Here is a 10,307-nt window from a genome sequence, read left to right on the forward strand (position 1 = left end):
TACTACTATGTTGTAGGCTCTTGCCTATTAAAATTAAATAGTTGTTAATCATTTCAATCTTTTATTTGCTTTTCTATTTTCCAATTTGTTAATGTTAGTAATAGTAGTAGTTTATATATGATGGTTATATATAATTGAATTTTCATTTGATTCTTCTAATTTAGCACCATTTAATTGATTAGATTTTTTACATTGTACAATTACTTTTATATTTTAAACATAAATATTTACAATGTAGAAAGAAAAATGTGTGGTATTTAAATCTGAAAACTATATAGAATTATAAGAAAGCAACATGTAAAATAATTTGTTAGATGAATTTAAAAATATGTTTCAAATTAAGTATAAATTTTTAAGGGAAAAAATGGAGAAAATAGTGGCGATAAGGCTTAAAATTATATTTTACAAAAATCACATCTCATCACATTTCATAAGACCCCAATTTGTTCAACCAATTTAAATATAGAAAATTAATATGTAAAAATTCAAAAGTAAAAAATTTGTCATATAATAATTATAATAGCTATATAAAAGCTCAAATAAAATGAATTATAAGTGGTAGATTAGAAGTCATTTATTAACTCCCTAATTTGAGCATAATCTAGATAAATTTGAAGCTCAAATAATCTATGATAATCTAGTTTACTACCTAATAAGACAAATACACAACTACATAATCTAGATAAACATATTTAAAGCATTCATATCAAAAAATATCTCAAAGGATACCAATATCTCAAAAAGGCATGGAAGGCCACCTGGGTCCAAAAATAAAACTATGAATAAGAAATCTAGGGATAATCCCAGTAGTCCCATCTTGTCTGTTGAAGATGCATGTCATACCCCTTTCAATGTGTCTCAATGAATTGTTTATCTTGGAATCTTAGAGGGCTCGAGTCTCCGGATAAAAAATATGTTGTTAAGCATTTATTAAATTCATTTAACTATGTTGATTTGTTTATGATGCAAGAAATTAAAGCTACTAGTTTCACTCTTGAAACTAACCTTAACTTTATCTAGAAAGATGCTATTAAGTTTTACACTAATCACAATAGGGGTAAAGGTGGAATTGTTGTCCTTGTCAATCCCATTTGGGGGACACTCACCTCTAATAATGGTGTCTCTCCCTATCAAAGGGTCATTTGGTTTATCATGAACATTAACAATAATCCTACTAGTTTTTGCTCTATTTATGATCCTAATGATGCTAAAGATAGACTCTCCCTCTGGAACTAGTTATCCACTCTTCCTGATATACTATGGTTTTTTGGAGGAGATTTCAACATGGTTGAGTCCCAAATTGATAAAGTTGGTGGCAATCTATTCAGATGGAAAGACTATGAAAATCTACATTGGTCTAAGTTTATTAACTCTAAAAACTTGTTTGATCCTCTCACTAATAATAATGATGCTCACTCTGGAATATGGCACACCCGGTGCAATTTCCAACAAGGTCAATCTAGGATATATTCAAGACTTAATCGTTTTTATGGAAATAAGGATTTCTTTTCTTTTCTTCTTGATAGCAAAGGTAACATTGTCTTGGTCATCGCTACCACCCTGTTTGATCATCATCCTATTTTTGCCCGTATTAGTATTAATTATGTGCCTGTGCAACAGAAATTTGCCTATACCAAATTTTTGTTGAACTCAAAACTTCTTCAAGATGAAGATGTTCTTTGTGCCATTCAAATCATCAAAAATATCAAATTTTTAAATTGTAAGGAGTCTTCCATGGTGGACAAGTGGAAGGTCAATCTTCTAACTTGGAAAAGTTTTCTTCAAACCATAGGTCAGAAACATGCCAAAGATTATAGATTCACTGAAAAACATCTCTACTCTGAACTTCAAAATGCTGAAAATAATGTTCAGGCTAAACCCTCCAATCCAGATCTCTTGAACCAGGTGGTTGCTATCAAAGATGCCCTAAGCAAAGACCAACAAACCAAAATTCAAGGAGCTAAAATTTCATCTAGGGTTAATTGGCTCCAGCATGGGGATCGGGAGTCTAAATTTTCTTTAATCTTCTTAAGCAAAAGCAGATTAAAGAGTCTATTGATAAACTTGTTATTAACAATTAGGAAATTTATGATTTTGAACACATTACTTTGGCCTTTACTAAGTACTATAGTAAACTTTTCTCATCTAAGGATTTTATGAAGGTTGATGAAATTAGGTTCAAATGTAGATCTCTTATTCCTATTAAGTTGAATTCTGATGATGTCACTTCTCTCTCTAAACCTATATCTATTGATGAGATCAAAGGGGCTATTAGAGCCCTTAAGGATGACAAGGCCCTCGAGCCTAATGGGCTTCCTATCAAATTTTATAAGGCTAATATTAATTGGATTAGTAAAGATATGTGTGACTTGTATAATGAGGCCTTGTGCACTGGCTCCCTCAATCCTGAGATCAACAGGGATATTATAAACTCCTTCCTAAGGAAGGGGATAAGACTCTTATCAAGAACTAGATACCTATTACTCTCCTTAATGTTTCTTATAAAATATTAGCAAAAGTTTTAGGCCTTAGATTGGTTCACATTCTCCCTAAGTTTGTTAGCAATACTCAAATGGGTTTTATTAAAGGTAGATACATTCTGGAGAATCTTATTACTACTTGGGAAGCCATGGATTGGGCTAAATGTCCTCATCAAAACTTCACTTTGCTCCTCTTGGACTTTGAGAAATCCTATGATAGAATTGAGTGGAAATTTATCATTATGATGTTGCAATCATTTGGTTTTCCTCCTTTGTTCTATATTGTTGTTCAAACTCTGCTCCAAGATGCTTGTGCTTAAGTTGAGATCAATAAATCTCTTTTCGACCCTTTCCCTCTCGGTTGATCCATCAAGCAGGGCTGCCCATTGGCTCCTGCTCTATTTATCATTTCCATTGAAGCTTTATACTATATTCTTAGAGATAACACCCTTTCCCCAGAGGTTAGAGGTCAGTACCTTTCTAATAATGATGAGCTTATTAATAGCCACTTTACTAATGATACCACTCTATTTTTTGAGCTCATTGATAACAACCTTAAGCATCTGCAAAATAAGTTGGATTTTTTTTGTACTATATTAGGTGCTCGTATCTCCCAAGCTAAATCTATTTGCCTAGGTTGGGATGATCAACTTCTTGAATGGTTCTCTCAGTATAATTTTCAATGAGGAGGTCCTAAAAAAGTTGTCAAGTATCTTGGTATACCCTACTCCATTGATCCTTCTCTTAAGGACATGTGGACTTGGGTTAAAGCTAAGATTGAGAATAAACTTAATAAATAGCATAATAGATCCTTATCTCTTGCTGGGAGAATTCAAGTTTGTCAAAAGTTATTGTCTTATTATAGTATTTATTACTCTTCTACTTGGATGTTCAATAATTACCAAATTCTTGAAATTCAAAAAGCTATTAGGTTGTTTCTCTGGTTTGATGGCAAGGGCAAAAGAAAATCCGATGCTATTAAATGGGACCGGTGTCATACTAATAAGACCCTTGGAGGGCTAGGATTCATAGACCTCAAGTTACAAGGTATAGCTCTTTCTGCCAAGTGGATCTTTCAATCATTGGAGGGTGATAGCCCGTGGAAAGTGCTTGTTAGACACAACATTGAGAGAGGTTTTCCCAAGCAGGCTAGATCTTTGAAGAATCTCCCATTTTGTGACCTTATTGTTGGTAATTTCTTGGTTATGGTCCAAGGTTTTCCTATCTTCAGATCCATTTGGCATGCCTGGGGTCATGTCTAGAAATTTCACCAATAAGGATTTTTATAATGATATTCAATTGCATGGTGAGAGATCCATTTGGTGAAATTTGAGCTTGAATGACAAACCCCTAGTCCTCTACCAGGGTTTCTCTACCAAGTCCTGGGCTAAATCTGTTATTACTCAATTTGCTGATATCTTTGAACATGATATTCTTATTCCTTGGGAAGATCTCAACAGTAAGTTTAATTTACCTCAATTTTAGAAGAAGTCTTACGATTTAATTTTGCAAGCTACTAAAGAACTTCCTTCTATCTGCCATGTGGACTCTTATAGACACATTAAATGAAAATGGATAGATGGAACTATCTTGGACAAGCTTAAAGCTAAGAATATATACAAGATCATTGCTCACAATGAAGATATTATTGTTTGTATTAATAAAATCTGGTACTATTCTTTTGATAATAAAGCTTGGAATAAGTTGTTGAATACTATTTGGAAAAATCATGTTAAGCCAAAAATTCAATGCTTTAAATGGATGGTGTTAATTGATAGACTTCAAATTAAAAGAGATATTCAACATTTTGATTTATGTAATATTTGCAATTTGCCTAATATGGGTAGACATATTTTGTTTGACTTCCTTTTTGCTAAAGAAATATGGAAAATTTTTGGTATTTATTATCCTATTACTGTGAATATCATTGAAATTGTTATTGGTCACATTAATGGTCTTAGTAAGGATGCTAACTTTTTTTGGAACATGATGTCTTCTAACATTCTTTGGCAGATCTAGAAATGCAGGAATGAGGAGAAGTACCAAGGTAAGCCAAGGGTTCTTACTGAGTTTTTTCAAAAACTCACATATTTTAAAATCTTCTTGCAGGTTCAACTACCATGATAATTGAAAAGGATAAATTAAGAAGGTTTCTTAAAGATGGGCAAGCTATTATCTTCTTTTATGAGTTAAAGTATGGCTATCAGTGGCGTAGGACTCTTGATAATTTGTAGATATTTGAGCACATGTGCTGGAAGCTAAACCAAGTGATTAGGAGGAACCAAAACCCTAGAAAGGAGGAGATCTTTATATTGTCCCAGATCCAAGAGTGGAAGAGTATTGTTTGGATGGAAGGCCCACTTGATTGGATTGCATGGGTGGATGTTTATTGTGATATTCTGCACTAGATCTTTGCTATTCGATTCTTATTGTATATGATTTATCCTAGTTGTATCATTGCTACTTTGGACTCAGTTTGAGGCTTTGCCTCTTTTTTGATCCTCTGTGATCTGTGTATCCCTTTTTTGATCTCTCTATAGCTAATAGAAAAAAAATATCTCAATTCAAATCATGAATTAAGAAACTTAACATTAAATATGTAATTTGTCAAGTGCCACATAGTGGCTTAGTACTTGCCTTTAAGTTATGTAGTTAATTAAAATTAAAATTTTGTACTAATAATAGTTTCATATTAAATATATTGAACATTTAATTTAATAAAATAATAGAACATACAACTAAATATATTCTTAACTTACAACTTAATCACCTAAGAATTCTACATTATTTATATATTAAAAAGTAGGCAACCTTTTGAATAATAAATATAACGAAAAAGGTCAATGAAAGTTTGACCGATTAATTTTAAATGTAAAATGTGATTCATTGACACCAATATGAATAAATAAATAAATAGACAACTATGAAATTAACTTATAAACATGTTTCATGTATTTAAATATTACAAAATAATCAAATAATTTTTCATTATCTTGATATAAAACAATCATCAATGATTTAAATGTTACATTTGAAAGAGATGAAGATGGTAGCTCAAAATTGAATTCAAATTAGCTTTATTCATAAATATTATTTTTTTTACCAAAGTGTAGACACTGTTTAAGTTATATTTTGATTAACACAAAATTCAGTGTAGTTTGTTATAGAAATATATATTTTAATTGAAATAACATATCCATCTAAGAAGTTGTATATATATAAAAAGGCAAGAGGCTACAACACAACGGTAAATTGTGAGCCTCTTATTAAAGAGGTCTTGGGTTCGAATCTACCCATGCTTAATAAAATAATAATTAATCTTGGTTTCGGCCTCTTACTGATAAAAAAGAAGAGGTTGTATATATAAAAGTTAATGTTGTTATAAACTCACTATTATGTTTAAACCAATGAAATTAGAAGCTTTATTTTTGCAAACAAATAGTGATAAAATTACTATTATGTCCAAACCAATGAAATTAGAAGCTTTATTCTTACAAACAAATAGTGATAAAATTAAAATCAATGTATGTAATGATATCTCTGTGATTTTTCTCATAAATACACACTGTCCTTTGACCCTTCCATAATCAATATTAAATCTGATATTTTTGAAATGGATGAGACACAATGACAATTTTTTTTAGATTACGGTAAAAATAGGTTTTGAAGGGACTCTGAAACCCTTTCACATCCTCAAAAGACGAAAAAGTGAGACAACCATCAGGAAAAGAGTCCTTAAACCTACTAGAAGCAACACCAAAATCAGGTTTTATAGGGACCTGAAACCACTTACATAGTCCAATTAAAGTACCCAGGTTTTACAAGGACTTGGAACCTCCAATACAATTTTAAACTAAAAACCAGAGAACAGGACCAAACATAGGAACTAGATGTAACAACCAGCAAAAAGGACCTGAACAAGAATCCAACCAAAAAAGAAGACCCAAAGAAACTATTGTAGTTTCATGATCATCTTAATTGCCTCCTTACCAATCATAGTTGTATCCTAGATGGAGTTAGCGGCTGAAGAAGCAACAACAAGCAAGGCTTTCTTCCTCGAACTCTATCTTGTCTCCTTGCTAGGACCCTCCGAAGATATGGTTCCTTCATTTTCTCTTTTTCCCAGGCTCGTTGCAGCAGCATAGATGCTTGAAGTAACCTACTCCATTTTTGTTCCACTTTCCTTGATAAGCATTCTAAGATTCTGATCATAATCCTTAAGTTTTTTTGGGATGTCTCCCATTTGCACCTCCAAGTGTTTGATAATAACCCGATCAACCTCCTGGTTATGTTGCAAAGTTTCCACTTTCTTCTTCAACCCCATTATTTCATTATAAATCCAAGAATTAACTAGGAGGAAAGAATCAACTTTAAGTTTGGCAGAATGTAGGAAGGAAAGCTTGGTATCCCTCTTCGAGGAGTCACCCGCATCTTCAGCACTGGCATGTGGTGGGGACACAACTTTATCAATTTGTTCCTCCCCGTCCAATAGCTCCTCCTCTCTAGTCTCCACAGGGTCATGTTGACTAGGGACCTCCTTATCTTGTCCCTCAGTCTCCTTAGAAGGAGTGGAAGCCTTCCCCATGTTTTCCTCCTCACTCATAATGGTTGGATCATCAATTAAATTATCTTTATCTTTATCACCTCCCTCGGACACAGTTTGAGTACCCTCATTATTAGACTTGCTCTATTCTGAGTTATCCTCAGTTGTTTCTTCCTCTTTCCCTTTCTCATTTTTCGGATAACCTTCCAGGTTAGAGCTAAACTCCCCAATATCTATCCCTTCCTCTTCCTCTGAGACATCCTTATCTGAGCCTTCAGTACTCTCTGCCTTAGAATCCTCTTCAACAATTTGTCTTTGAGAGCTAGAGGGTTTCAATTTTGCCTTATCTTTCTCTTTAACACTCTCATCAATTTTACATTTTATGGACTAAGAATCCTTATGTTTGCCAGTGGAGGGAGACGAAGCAATGGATTTATTTTTACAAAAACCCTCTATGAGCAATATCAGATCTTCATGTAAAATGGGTCGTGACTCTTTCTTTCTATGGACATACAAGCTTTGAAGCAAAGAGAAATGCAAATAGAAAGGGAAGGAAATTCTATCCTTATACCTAAAATGGTTAAGAAAGACAAAGTGGAATTTGTGCACTCTTTTATTCCTACCATCAAGGATAAAGTACTCACAAATACAGCCAAGCGCATCATGCCAAATACCTTTAATCTATTGCACATCAAAGAAGTCTCCATTTTTCTCCAATTGCTTCTCCTCATCATCTATCTTTAGAAATTTTTTGTAGGCCGCATTGGAAATGCTGGTCTGTTTTGAGAATTTAATACCTTTCATGGGGAGCCCAATAACCTTAGCTATGAATTCCTTAGTAAGTTTCACAGTGACTTCGTGGAAAGTAACTTTTCCATCAACCCAATTTTTTAAGAAGGCGGTGGTGATATGGGGTTTGAATCCATGCAAACGCTCCAAAAAACTGACCACCTTCCCTTTCTGGAGAATCTTCCAAACATCCTACCTAGCCTTCCAGTCATCACATTTTTTGGGCTCCTGCTTCCTTAGTTCACCCCCCATTTTACATAGCGAACAAAAAACCAGAGACACCTAGATACCGATGGCAGAGAGGTTGAAATGAGACCAATTTTTTGTAACTCGAGATCGAGGTTGCCTTTTCGATGATACATGCAGAGAGCACATAACCTTCACATGAATGTACCTCTTCGGGGAAGGTAATCTGACAGTTGTAAGGCCACTCCCCCAAATCATTAAATTTCTAATCCAAGAAAATCTTTCCCACTTTGGAATGAATAGCATCATAATTAATAATCACTTTAAGATCCATGCGCTTGTTTAATTCATCAAGCCACCTCATGTTATGCCCTGTTTGAACTGCATGATTGGTTATCCAATCAGTGGCCCCATTGGCTTCTCTATATGTATGGGAAATGTCCACTTTTTCAAATTTTTGAAATAAGGTTTTGATTTCCGTAACCATAGCTTCTATAGACCATGAGATAGAATTTTTATTATTTAGGGTATTAATAATATTCAGAGAATCACCTTCCAACCATAATTTGGAATACCCCAAATCAACAGCTAATTTAATGGTATAGAGGGCTGCAGTAGCTTCAACAATATGGCTATTCGAGTGACCAATAGGGATTGCTATAGCATCAATAACATTTCCCACGTGATCTCTAAGAAAACCTCCACATCTTGCTCTTCTCGAGTTTCCCTTAGTAGCTCCATCAAAATTCCCTTTGATCCATCCATTAGGAGGAACAAACCATTTTATGATCGATCTAGGATTCTCAATTTTCAACTTAGATCCTTGAGATCGTAAAGGGTAATCAAGTTGGAAAGTTTGTCCAGACTTCCTCTGGGATTTAAAATTCTCCTTGAAGGCTCTGATGATATTCTGACCAAGCACCCATCCTAGAAGATCTTTAATTTTGAATATTCTATTATTTCTTTCTTTCTAGACGCCCCACCAAAGGTGAGGGAGGGTTAATTTCCAAAGAAATTGAGCATCAGGATCCTTTGAGGGGTAGCACCAACTTTTGAAAGAAAGATCCACATTGTTTTGATGGACCCATGTCATGTCCCAAAAATTCAAAATCTCAGTCCAAACTTCCTGGGTATAAGAGCAACTCAAAAACATATGATCTTTATCTTCCAGTCCATTTCTGCATAAAGTACACCTATTAACCACATTTATACCTCTTTTTTGCAAGTTGTCAAGGGTCAGAATTTTTTTTGGAGAAGAATCCAAAAGAATATGTTAATTTTGGGTATGAGACCCTTAATCCAAGCATGTGACCAGACAGGTTGATTACCCTTATTCTTAGAAGCAAAGATAGAAGAGACTTTAAATTGACCACTAGGATCAACATGCCAGATAATCTCATCCTCAAGATAAGGGTAAAGAGAGACAACATTTAGGGATAGTTGGATATTACTGAAACCTTGATCAACATCAATTAAATTCACCTAAGAATCATTATTCCAATAATGACTTACTAGAAAGCCAAATCTCTGCTTGCAACGGTCAACTAAAGCCTTGTCATGAAATTCTCCAATCAAGGGATGGTCCTTAAGCGAAATATCCTCCCAAAATTTCACCTTTAGCCCATTACCAATTTTCCAGGAGCATCCTTTTTCTAAAGTTTTCTTGGTCCCCTGAATAGCTCCCCATATGGAGGAAGAATGAATAACATCAGGAGAGGCAAAGAAATCAGGAAGGGATTTAGCATTAAAGAGGTACTTATGTTTCCATATGGTACTCCACTCTTTGTTGTCATGGTAAACTCTCCACCCCTGTTTGGCTAAAAGGACTTTATTCATACTTATGATTTTCCAGATTCTCAATCCCCCTTCACTACGAGGTTTACAAACTTGATCCCAAGCAATTAAAGGCATTCTCCTTTTTTCCTCAGAGCCAGTCCATAGGAAATTTCTTTGAATTTTATCAATTGACTCAAAAAATTTAAAAGGAATTCTAAAAAGACTTAGAGCATAAGTAGGTATGTTTTGGAGACAGGCTTTGAGAAGAGTTAACTTACCAGCTTGGCTTAAAATATTTCCTTTCCATCCCGCCAGTTTCTTGCTGAATTTGTTTATAAGATCTTCCTAGAAAGCATTAGGGACCTTCAAGCCTAGGGGAAGCCCCAAGTAAGAGGATGGGAGAGATCCTATAGAACATCCCAAGATTTTAGCAATTTTAATTTGTCTGTGGATAAGAGTGTTAATAAAGAACACAAAAATTTTACTCCAGTTAACCAATTGTCCTGATGCAGAAGAATATAAGTTAATAGCTT

This window comes from Cupressus sempervirens, chromosome 8 (assembly GCF_028749045.1).
Source record: "Cupressus sempervirens isolate cs-2001-9-10 chromosome 8, ASM2874904v1, whole genome shotgun sequence".
Lineage (NCBI taxonomy): Eukaryota > Viridiplantae > Streptophyta > Pinopsida > Cupressales > Cupressaceae > Cupressus > Cupressus sempervirens.